A 12,313-nucleotide genomic window follows, 5' to 3' on the forward strand; every position below is an offset into this window, starting at 1 on the left:
ACCTTATAAACGCGATCATGACACAACATGCAAAAATATTTTCAAGAATCTCAGTTCTCGGCGTGGCCGAGTGGTTAGAGTGGCACGCTACTGAGTATCAGGTACCGAGTTGGAAGCGCGCTAGTGCGGGCGGCTTTTTTTTTCTCCTGATTTTGATTTTTTTTTTCACTTATTTTTTTTTGGCTTTTCTTAATGTACTTCAGGTGCATCGTTACGCTTTAGCTTTTGCTTTTTATCTGAGGCCTTTTGTTTTTTTTTTTTTTCTTCAGGCGACCAGTGCCACCAGTGCAGAGCGTGCCAGTAGGCTGCGTCCCAGGATGTTAGTCTCCTGGGGTGCATCTGAAAAGAGCAACCGTTCCTCCTCCTAGAGTTCATCCTTTGGAGACTAAGTTTTTGTCCCCATGCAGTTGGTCCCCAAAAGGATTAATGGTTGTGGCAAACCAGTTGGTCCCCAAAAGGACCTGCCTCACTACCCCTTTTAGTCCTTTTTTTTTCTTAGAGTGGAAATTTTTCGAGGACATCACAACTTACGCACGATGTTCCATTTCACGTTTTGCCGGCTTTAATTAAGACACATTGACGAAGGATGCGAGGTGTTAGCATTTTCAAAGTTCAGCACTTCCGAAAAAAAGATTATCATCACGCCTGCCTGCATAGGTACAGGGTAAAAGGGCTCTATCGGTTTGCTCGTGTTCTTCGTTCGACTGTAACCTAATGCGGCGCCTCCTTGTGTTAGATTTGTCAACCTTCTCTACCTTGAATGAGGTGACTCCCTTTCCGCTTTAGCATTTTTATTCTTGATAAACGAACGGTCCCTCAAAATCACATGCTCGACCGCTTTAAACGCTATAGGGTGATTACCGTACCGTACTCACTCGATTTTAATGCGCACCATATTTCCGTGCTTCGGTAAAGAAACATATCTGCTCACATAAAACAACCAACCTTTATTGCAACCACTCCGTGCTGAAGCATACTGCGGCACCTCTTCAATCACCTTTCAGGAATATGCCTGTTTGACTTCAATGCAAAAATGTTCGCCTTGTCATAAAGATCACAATGAAGCACCTTCTGGCTTCGAATTCCGTCCGCGTGTTAAGCCTTCCTACAGCGCCAGCTCTAGCCAACGATCTCGCACACAAGTTTCAGGAATGCATGTGATATTGGTGTTTGTTTTAGCATACCAGTTTTTTTAACTTTGCTTATTTCGTCCCCTTGGTTAGTATCGGCAGATCAGATTTTTGCTTCGCACGAAGATAGTAGGCCCTGATAACATCACAGCGTGTTTATCCTTGGACGGTTGCGCCGGTGTGCGCTCAGCGAATCTTGACCGCTGTCGGCGGCGGTTACGCCCTAGGCGACGCACGTGGGTGCGCGTAGGGAGCCCCCGCTTGCAAAACTGCATTTTAAGAGCGTAGCTCTCACTCTCCGACCCGCAAGATTGAAGGTTACGAAAGATGCCGTTTGACCTCTAAACCGGAGGAGCAACCTGACACCATATCACGTGATTCGCCACAGCTGCGCCGGGTTCCGCCGCTCGCCTCATCAACCATGTTTTCCGGTTAAGTTTTTGCGGGGACCGTATACATTATAATGTAACAAACCACGTGACGCGCCGTCGCTTTTTGGGTCGCTGGAGCTGCCGCTTCGCCGTCGTCGCGTCGTCGCCCGAGCAAAGCTACGCTATTTTCAGCACTCGCTCCGCACAGCAGTGGAGGTCGGTCCTAGTGAAAGAACGGTTCGGCAGAACAATCTTGCTAACCTATAGCTTCCGCTAGTCTCACTAGGTATAACGCAGTTAAACCACTGCCATTTTTTTTCAGCCCTGCGTCATTGCATACGGGAACATAACCGACAAGATGGGACACTCGGGCCCTTTCAGGCCCGGCGTTCCACGCCTCCACCAGATGACAGTGCATATACATGAATTCCGAGACATACAAGCACTAACATTTCTGGGGCGCTGGTGCGTTTCGCCACCTCCACCAGGTGCGTTGAAAGCAAAGGTCGGTCTCGGGGCGCCTATGGGAGTGTCCCCTTCTGTCAGTTGTTACTTATGCTCGTACTGAAGTCAGCGCGCCTTCGCAGCCGGCGCTTCCATGTTGGCTCATGTCCAGGTGGTTGCCTCCCTAACGGGACACTTGAGATGCTCGCGATGCCTATCCGCACAACTGCAGCAGACTAGGTAGGCGATATCGACAATATCGATGCGCACGAATACCAAGCCGTCATTTTGTGGTGCCGATGACAACGGGGTTTTCATAGTTTCATTTTCGTACTCTATTCTAATGCGCATATGCTTTTAGGTGATATCTGTACATAAAGTATGTGCGTTATAAATGAGTAAATACGAGGACAAGTTTGAATTCTGGTTAACTCCTTTTGAAGCTGTTTATTTTTCCTCCAAAAAGCTAACTCCTTTGCCAACTGTCTCTTTTTCCTCCAAGAAAGTGGGCGATGGCATATCACTAAAGATTAGGCGGCGACCTTTGTGTCAGAAAGGAATACAAAATTTGCAGTACTTCAGAACCAAAGAGAACATCGCACGTGAATGTCACGCAACCTGTCATTCAAAGACTTGTTTTTAATAAGGAAAAAATGAAAATGCATTTTGGACAGTCTGGACGCCTGAAGAAAAAGCAGCGAAGTGAGATTTTTGACGTTTCAGTAAGCAACAATCTGCCTGCGAGCGCACTTCTACAACTTTTTTTCAGGTCGATGGGATCGCGTTTGAGCCCTTGCAACTCGAGATTCGATAAAGAGAGTAAAAATGGCGCACAATATTTGCGGGTCTTTGCCAGCTGCTTCGCTTCTCGAGTCTGCTTGTAGCGGACGAAAGCCAGCTCTTGAATTCAGTCAACACAGTATCAACAACGATACCCGTGTCACTGAAATGTCAAGAGGCGTTTCAACGTTTGCTCCTGTCATAAGTGACACATACACAACAAGCCAGCAGCATCTTTTCTCTTGCAACTTTTTACTCCCTCACCTGCTTTACTTGCGCCGATGGCAACCTTAAGAACCTCTTTCAGGTGTGTTTTTGTTTTGAAAGCAAACAGCGTATTGGATGAAGAAAAGAGTTTTCAAGGAAAGCCTGACTCCTAATAGCGCTGAGCTTGCTTCGCGTTCTTTCGCATACTTTTTATTTCTTTTGTAGGCGGGACATTTACGTAGCAGACCATACGGAGTGTGCCTTGAGGCATTTCTCGCATTTTCGGCAAGAGCTACCGCAGAAGGAGGTGCGCCGGAGCATGTCAAAGAACAGGGGCCGCCATGTGCTGCTCTCCTCCTCGCCGCTTCACTTTCGCCTATCGACAGCGTAGTGTTAGTCGGAGGTCATGACCGTCACTCCTAGATGCCTATCTGGTGTTGGCATACTGGCAACACACCTCTAGCATATAACGGGCGCATTGCTTCCAAGCAATTTCCAGGAATCAATGGCACCGAATGTTTAATATTTTAAAACCAGGCGTAAACTCTAGCCCGATAGCGCGAATGGCGTATACAATAAGGCGGTTTCTGAAAAATTTCGCACAATCTGGCTTCGCATGTCTCAATGTAGCATGGTCAGTCTAACGGTACGCGGTGGCCATATTACGTACGGTAGGTAACTTGCACGGCCATTCGTCGATACCACAAAACTTGCGCAGGAATTCTGGAAAAGCCCATTGTTTCAACAGGAAATCTTTTACGAGCGCAATTTTATCGCATACCGTGAGAGTGCACTATACAATATATTTCACGGGACGCTTGGTTCCTGCATTTATTATTAGAAAGCCACTGCACTGGTTTCTGTATAAAAGCGTTAAATACTCGGTGCGAACGCAGAGGTACAAAAAAATAATCTGTCACATATACAAAGGTTAAACCGGTCTTATTCATGTGGTCATAGCAGCAGCTTACAGTATTCTACAGTCTCGTCACAATAAAAGCGATGCCCAAAAAGCTGGATTGCGTGACGTCGGTGAACTTCCCGTTCCACTCTTATTACTGCACGTTACGAGAACAGTGTGAACTGCCGAAAAGCTGGGAATTTTTTACACAGACAAGGAAACATAACAAATAATGTTTGCTTATTTGTTTTCAGAAGTGCCACGCCACTGATCATATTCATCAGCCCTGCGTGAGCCACTCGGAGCCGCGGCTAAGCGGTTGAAACACACTAACTCCAGTAGCGCAGATACTTAACGCTGAATTGATAAAAAAACAGCGGCTCGTCCTTGTTCTGAACAAATAAGGTAATGAACTAACTCGGAAGGAGTCTAAACTGTTCACATTGTTGCGGACTTCTTTGCGACACTTTACTTACAAACGATCGATTTAATATGATCATCGATAAAAAGAAGCAGGGCGAATTCATTCAGAATCAATTAGGAATAATTACAGCCACCTGGTGATATTGAACGTTTGTAGTCAATGAGCATAAACAAAGAGAAAAAAAGAGCGAGAAGTACTCATACTCAGCAGAAACAAGGGTTTCTGAAAATGGGGAAAGTACCGCACAGAGAAACCGGATAAGGAAACCGAACGAATAATCCAGAGTGTTTGAAAACATTACCAAGGCTGCTAGAAGTGTTTTTGGTGTTGCTTTGTTTATTCTCCCCCTCCCCCCCCCCCCTTCCCCTCCCCTCTCCTGAGCGTGCCCGTAATTTTTCCCTCATAACGCCGGTTTTTATACACAGCGGGGCCTTATAACGCCTCGCATTATTGCTACTACTGCTATAGTGTACATGACATAGAAGTTCCTGATTAGCTTGTATTTATACAAAAACACAGAAAAACTTGCGCAAGCCTGCTGTCATTCGAGTTGGCCATCTTTACATTGGGCGCCTCCGAGTGATACTATGCAAGCCGGCGGTAGGCTGGCGCGGGACCACGGGTTCATTGCGATCCTTAGAGTGTTAGCAGCGAGCCTGTGAGAGAGCATTCTGCAGCCCTGCTTTTTTTTTTTTTTTAATTGAAGGCAGCTGTGGCCCTCGGCGCATTGCTAATCAGAACGAGGTGAAGAGAAACCAATTTTGACCTATAGTTCGCTGCGTCGTCTACGCTAGGAATATTGGCGGAATCGGGAGGAAATTCGGTGTGGCAATACCGTGGTCTTTGTTGGAAGTCGCACACGCCGTAAATTAAATTTAAATCGGGATTGCTCCGCAGGCATTGAGATAGCAGCTCCCCAGATTTTGCCTGCCACGGCAATCCTACGGGCCACGGGCGGCGCTGAGGCGGCAGGCTCTTGTGTGTTCAAACCGTCGCAAATTCGATCGCCCGGTCAGAACACCTTGAAAGGCAGCGAGCGTATCGCTGCGGTCTGCCACGGTACCTGGCAGGTGTACAGACCAGCGGGCGAGTCACTGACGATAAGCTGCTTAGGCGCACAAATTAGATCAGCGGCCGCGGTTGAGAGACGGCGGTTTCAGCCCGGAATTGGTTACCGCGCATACATTAGTATCCGATTCGTGGAAATCCCTTCAGCCTGATTCTACATGCCTGTGGGACACCAGGAATGTCTTGTACCCCGATCGATCTTGCAACGCCAAACAGCATGTCCTGCAAAGTGTGTGGACTATAAAACGGCATCGCGTAGTAGAATTGCGCGGGCTACAAAAGATTCTGTCCGTGTGAGGCAGTTTTTCTCGGGAGTACACAGTCACAAGTTTGGGATGTCTGGCACTCTGCAGGTACCGTCTTTACCAAAAGTAACCAGGCTGCATGTTTTGCTTCTCGCTTATGTTCTAAAACCAACATTGATTCCCAGAGGAACACAACTTGTTGAGAAGGGAGGACAGGAGCTCGCCTTTACTTTGCACAGACTTACAGCTTCAGAAGGGGTACGAATTCTCGGCTACTCGATTCAGAAGCGGAACACGTAGCCTGGTTACTTTTGGCAAGGATGGTACCGCTGAGCCGCTCCTCTACACTGCAGTCACAGTTGCGGGCCTGAAAAATGCCTGCACGGCAGTGCGTTGTTGATTCCCCCGAAGAAATCCGACTCTCTGATTCTGCATGCGTTGAATTCAACACGGAACACCTCACTGTTCGCTTTGGGACTGCTGCCAGCCGTTTCTCCGATAGCGACGCTTGATAAAGAGAAAAAATGACCGCGCTGCGGTCGCGCAGCGGTCAAGGCACTCGACCACTACATGTACCCAAGGAACGGAATCGAATCCCGGCCGCGGCCGCCAATACGTTTCAATTGAGGCGAAAATCAAGGCGCGCGGGTGCTGTGCGATGCCTGTGCACGTTAAAGAACCCCAGGTGGTCGAAAATTCCGGAGCCCTCCACTACGACGTCTATGATAGCCTGAATATATTCGGGACGTTAGACCACACAAACTAAACCACATCATAGAAAAGGAACGCCACCACTACAGCTCAACCTCCGTTGCGTGCCCGGAGAAGAAACAGAAGCGTTTTTAGTTGTGTTACCTGTAGTTCAATTTCTTTCATTTCAAGAAGCCAATTTCAGCTCAGCCATATCTGGAGACAGAGGTCTCTATAATGGCACACGCGTACCACGTGACTGAATACCTGGTAACTTCACGGTAGGCACTCCGCTGCAACACGCAGCAAACAAGCGTGATAAACGGCTGTGCAACACGTGCGCACCTGCTGATGCACAGTGACCAAGGCAGCAGGACAAGCTGGAAGCTCGCATAACGGCATGAGACATAATGGTCTCCTGCAGCGTGACAGGATAGAATGGCATACACGACCAAAAAAAGACACTGCTTCTTCGCCCATGCGCAACGGACGGCGGAAGTTAATAGTTGTGCTACCTTTCTTTTTTTTTTTTTTTTGTTTTTGTAATGTGCAATTTGCACCGGAGCAAGAACCGAACGCCACCCTACCAGGTGTATGATTCCGGGAAAATTGTTCGGGCTAGAGCCTCTGTTAGGACAGAGCCTGAATAAAAGCAAGGTTGGAACACAGCTCCTGGTGACGAAAAAGGCTTATACGTTCTACACCCGTGCATTGTCAAGTTTATCTTGCTGCGCCGCAATTGCCTCTGCACAGTTTGACGTATGTCAGCGAGGTTCGCAGGCTACGCTTGCTCAGGGTCTGTAAGGTGGTGCGCGTTGAGCTGCACGTGCGTCGTGTGTTTGTGCGTCCGCGATTCCGACCAGTTAACTCGCACTGCGTGTTCAGCAAAGGAAATCGACGTCAAATTTATGTCCACGAAAGTACGAATACGAGGACATTAAACAAACACATGCGTTGGTTTTAATGCCTCTCTAGTGCCATAAATACTAGGCCAACACAACATCGAAGCAGTAATTGAGCCGAGGAGCACTTGACTGACGAATCTGGGGAAACTCACAATAGTTGACATTGGGCGAGCTTTACTATACTCAATGCCGTTAGTAGCAAACACGTCCTCGTGCCGGAATCAAAGTACTATACCACTTTCAAAGGTCTCCGCCAGAGGACAAAACACTTCTTATTGGCCTAAAGGTGTAGCTTTACTGTAGTTGAGGTTATTAAAAGTTAAGAACCGCGAGAAACAGGTGAAGAACATAGACGCGTCTCGATCTTTGCTGGCATGTAAGGTGTTTTAAAGCAAACGCGTTAAAATTTCTGTTCACCTGAAAACCCGGCGTTGTCTCGTCGGCGTCCGGTGTCGTATCGCGAAAAACCTGATTGAGCGACTAGTTCACGACTTGACAGCCCCATGATTTCCCGCGAAAATGTCAAACATCTCGTAACGCACACGTGAAACGTGACGTCACGCCTGGAACAAAAGTGATTACACCACATGCAATGAGAAATAAAGGTCGCTGCGTGTATCTCAAACTGATGTAACTTTATAAAAAAATTTTCACCTTCCAGCGCTCGTGGGAACAAGCGAGGCTTTACGAGTGCCTCGTGTGGTTTTTCACCAGAAGTGGTTTATCTCACGACTGCGTGCTACTGAGTATGTGTACGCAGTCGTGAGCAAAAGTGAAATACAACACGGAGCCGGTGTCGGAGCTCGAGAAAACTTCATTGCAACGCTGTCTAGCAATAGCTACTGGGATCGAGACAATCGTGACGGTGCCCCATTTTATCGACATGCATGTATCGCTGTCGCTAAATGGCTTTTCTATGCAGTTTTCCCGAGCTGCGCCACTGGCTGCGTACTGTATACCACTTTTGCTCACGACTGTGCTTGAAAAGGACCACAGGCCGCTGGGCATCGCGTCGTACGATCAAGGCGGGGCTCCGGCGTATCTCTATTTTTTACGCGAAGCGTATACAGCTTGTATGTTAGAAAAACTGCCCCCTACTGAGAAGTGAGGTACTGCGCCTTCCTTTCCCTCAAAGCCAACTTAAAAAAAAAAAAAAAAAGTATTCGCGGAATGAAAATGTGTGTTAAAGACGCTTTGCATCTACTCTTAAGGCGAAACTTAAGCGTGCTTGTAAACTTTTCTTCTGATTATACTTTCTAAAAAACCTCAATTAATGTTTCTGTCACGTCTTGTTTCGAATGCTCATTCGTTAAGAACCCCCGAATCTCCTAAACGTGTAGCCGAGTGCTACATAGGCTCCTGATAAGCGCTTGTTTCAGCATGACATGTCTGCGCACTTGGAAACGCAAGGTTCCTTTTGCTGACGGACAACATTTTCAGATTCAATATTTAGCGGAATTCCTGTAAACCCAGAGCGTCAAAAAAAAAAAAAAAGGAACAAGAAGACTCGTAGCGTTATGAGCAAAGGAATCGTTCTTAAATGCGTTCAGAAAATAGAGTCCGCCTCCACGGGTTGTTTCTGTTTGTCCCCTGATCCCCTGAGTTCAGCTTCGAGGATGCGCGCGATGGTGCCTGGCTCCAGCCGCATTTAATCCTCCCGATACAGGCCTGGCTAATTGCGAAAGCTGTAATAAGACGGAAGTGATTAGAACCTAGTAAGCTCGATCCGTCCTTCCTCCTTGAAACAACCCAATCCGTCAAGGACCGTCCACCAAGGAAATTTGGCACAGGGCTGAGGATTTTGTTAATGCCACTTGTCAACAATTCAGTTTCGAACCAGAGGCGCGGCACAATCATCTTTGTCCAATTAACCGTAACAGCTTCGCGGCGGCTTCGCGCGGATATAAAGGTAGCAACAACAGAAGGCGCACTCTGTGTGGTGGGAGTCGAAGCGAGGGTGGCAGGATTAGCGGATCACACCAATATATATGGGGCAACCCCCTGAACAGTACCCTGGCGCCTCTTGGCCGCCCACTAGGGGGCGGGATCAGGAGGACTTCGTTAGCGAGCAATCTGTCCGGTAATGCTGCTGTTGTGATTGGCACCCAACTTGAGTTGCTGCTGTCTGAAGAACCCGCTGGTCCCAACGGCTGATTGCCGGCTCCACGCCGCGTTGCTCCTAAGAAGAGCACTCAAGACACTCAGCCCCCGCGCTGTTCAGCTAACAAGCTGAGTTGCAAGAACACCACTGGCTCGGGGTTTGCTATGTCATCGTGTAACTGCTCTCTTATTTCCTGCCTTCAACACGCCATTGCGGAGCAGTGTATACTTCGCCTTTCGCACTAAAACGCATCTCCTATTACTTTTTAAGAGGCGCATTATCAATGGAGGTTACTCGAACCCACAATAAAACTTGCGTAGATAGTTGGTTCAATTCTTGCTGGTTTGGCACGGCGAAAGAAACTCGCATCGTTTGGCAGCGACAACCATGAGGGTAGCTCAGCTGGTTGCTGCAACATGCATGCCCACGTAAGAGAGATCCAGTTGAAAACTTCTGCAGGAAGTTAGAAGCGCCATCATGGAGAGGAATAGGCTGCCCGCAGGCACTTCATCCTGTGCATGGTTGTCTGCTCAAACAACTACCCTTCGTTTGCGGTGGCCCGTGAAGTTATTTGAAATTTAGAACAGTTTCTAGCCAGGGCTCCTATGAGCTTTGCTGCCTATGCCGCTTCCATACCCAGAAGTTTAAAAGAACTTGTTGGGCTAGTCGGTGCACGGGTTTTCATCTCCATCGTTCTCTTTATGTGTGAGTATTTTATGTGTGTGCAACTCGTCATTAACAACCATAGCCAGAAATTGTGGACAACCTCATTTTTCAACCAGAAGTTCTTTACGAACGCGCCTTCTCTTTCGCATATCGAAAACTTTTGCTAAAACAATCTACATATCCGATGACCTCCCTTCGGGAGGCCCTATAGTTTTTTGGCCATTAACGTTTCTGTTATGATCTAAAAAGGTTCTCCATTGCGTTTCAGTAACAGTCTTAACTATTATATGAGAGCGAAGGTCAAAGTGTGCTGTGCATAAAACAATATGTGCATGAAATGATCTTTTTATAATATTTTACAGTTGCCTTACAGCTCAAATTAAGATTCAAGCAAGCTCGAGCTATGGGAAGAGTCGCGATTTTTCGAACTAATTGCACAGGTATTTTTGTTGGTCAGTGCCATCAACATTGTTACGTTATATAACCGTCATCTGCAAATAATCTGTTCTTAGATGATACGCAGGCAGGTAAGCCATTGATGAAAATTAGAAAACGTAATGGTCCCAGAACGCTTGCCTGAGGAACACCGGACGAAACAGGTGAGCAAGAAAAAAATCGTTATTGACAGGAATGAGCTGGGATCGGTATGCGATAAAAGTCTTAACCAAAACAATAACGTCAGATTGAATGTTCAGGGGGATTAGTTTGAGCAAATGTTTGTGATAGGGGACCCGGTCGAATGGTTTAGAAAATTCAAGAAACAGCGCGTTGACTTGAATGCTTGCATCCACTGATAAGGAAAGGTCGCGAATGAATCCGGTATGTTGAGTGTAATATGAGTATCCTTTTCGAAATCCATGCTGATATTTGAACATGCGGCTGTGACCATCGAGATATATGATCATATTAGTGAAAGCAACATGTTCCGTGAGCTTAGCTATAGAGCTTGTTATCAGCATTGGACGGTAGTAGTGAAGATTGGAGTGGTCGCCAGTCTTGAATACGGGAATTACTTTAGCTATGCGCCAATCAATAGGAGTAGATCCAGATGTTAATGATTGCTATAAGAGTGATTACAATACTTGATAGATGCTCTCAGAGGCGTTTTTAAGTATCTGGTTGATTATAGCCAGGTGATGAAAAGTTGAAGACATTTGAACGTTAAATAGGAGTGATTTAAGTACCTCATCTTTAATTACAATTTGGGGCATAGAAGCATAAAAGAATGGATCTAGCTTGGGAGCTGAAGTGACTTCTTTATGAGTTAATACAGGTCAGAATGCTGATAGAAACACCTGTGCACATTCGGATGGAAGAATTGAGTTATTCTTCGAATCAATAAGTGTAATATCGTCAGAATTGCGTGGATTGATGACTCGCCGGAATCTTCGTGGGTGATTGGTGATGATGACGATCCTTGGCAAGATATGACTGAATAATTCTCTGTGGGCTTCTGTCAACCACATTTGGTACTTTTTATCCTTTTCTTATATTTTTCGAGCGAATGAGAAGTATTTTTCACTTTGGCTTCTCTGTAGAGATGCTTTTTCTTACGGTCGGCTTTACGACGCCTGTGATCAAATCATGATGCACTTTGGTTGCTCTTTATCGATATAACTGAAATGTACTGATTGATGAGGCTAATCAGCGTAGTTATGGACACGTTTCAGTTTTTCTCAACAGATGGAGAGGAGCAGTCGGTAAGATACTGCACAGAGAGTGCGATTAATTCAGAGCTCAGTGTGGCAAAGTTAGCCCTGTTATCATATCTTATTGTTTTGTTGCAGTTTTTTGTTCGCTGAAAATATTATTGGTATGCACAGTGATAATGTCGTGATCAGAAAGCCCATCTTGCTGATGAGTGACATCTGAACAAATGTTTTGGTCACAGGTTATTATTAGGTCGAGAATAATAGAGGAATGAGCAGATTATACCGCGTAGGTTTAGAAATAATTCGGCGTAATAGAAAATGAAGACACGTTAGCATGAACGCATGATCTTCTTTCTCATTAGAAGGGGCTGGCAGCATGTTCCGGTTAATATTATAAAAACTGAAGTCGCCAAGGATGAGCAAAGTGAGTTCGGAAAACGTATGGTGAAATTCATCCCCAAAGCCATCACACGTGTCAGGAGGTCGGTAAAAAACTCTAATTACAAGGTTTATAATGCCGCATTTCATAGAAATAAACACATTCAATGAAAGCAGTGACTATCATCGGTATGCCTACGAGTCCCTTCTTTATTGCAATAATAACACTGCCTCCCCTGGAAAACTTTCTATAGCAACCTAATTTAAATTTTTCTTATTGCCGATATATGCTCATGTTATTGAGTCGTGATAGGTGCAATCTATTGATCACTACATCTGGCTTAGGTTGTG

The sequence above is a fragment of the Amblyomma maculatum genome, chromosome 1 (genome assembly GCF_055883805.1).
Source record: "Amblyomma maculatum isolate TAMU_Amacu chromosome 1, ASM5588380v1, whole genome shotgun sequence".
Classification (NCBI taxonomy): Eukaryota; Metazoa; Arthropoda; class Arachnida; order Ixodida; family Ixodidae; genus Amblyomma; species Amblyomma maculatum.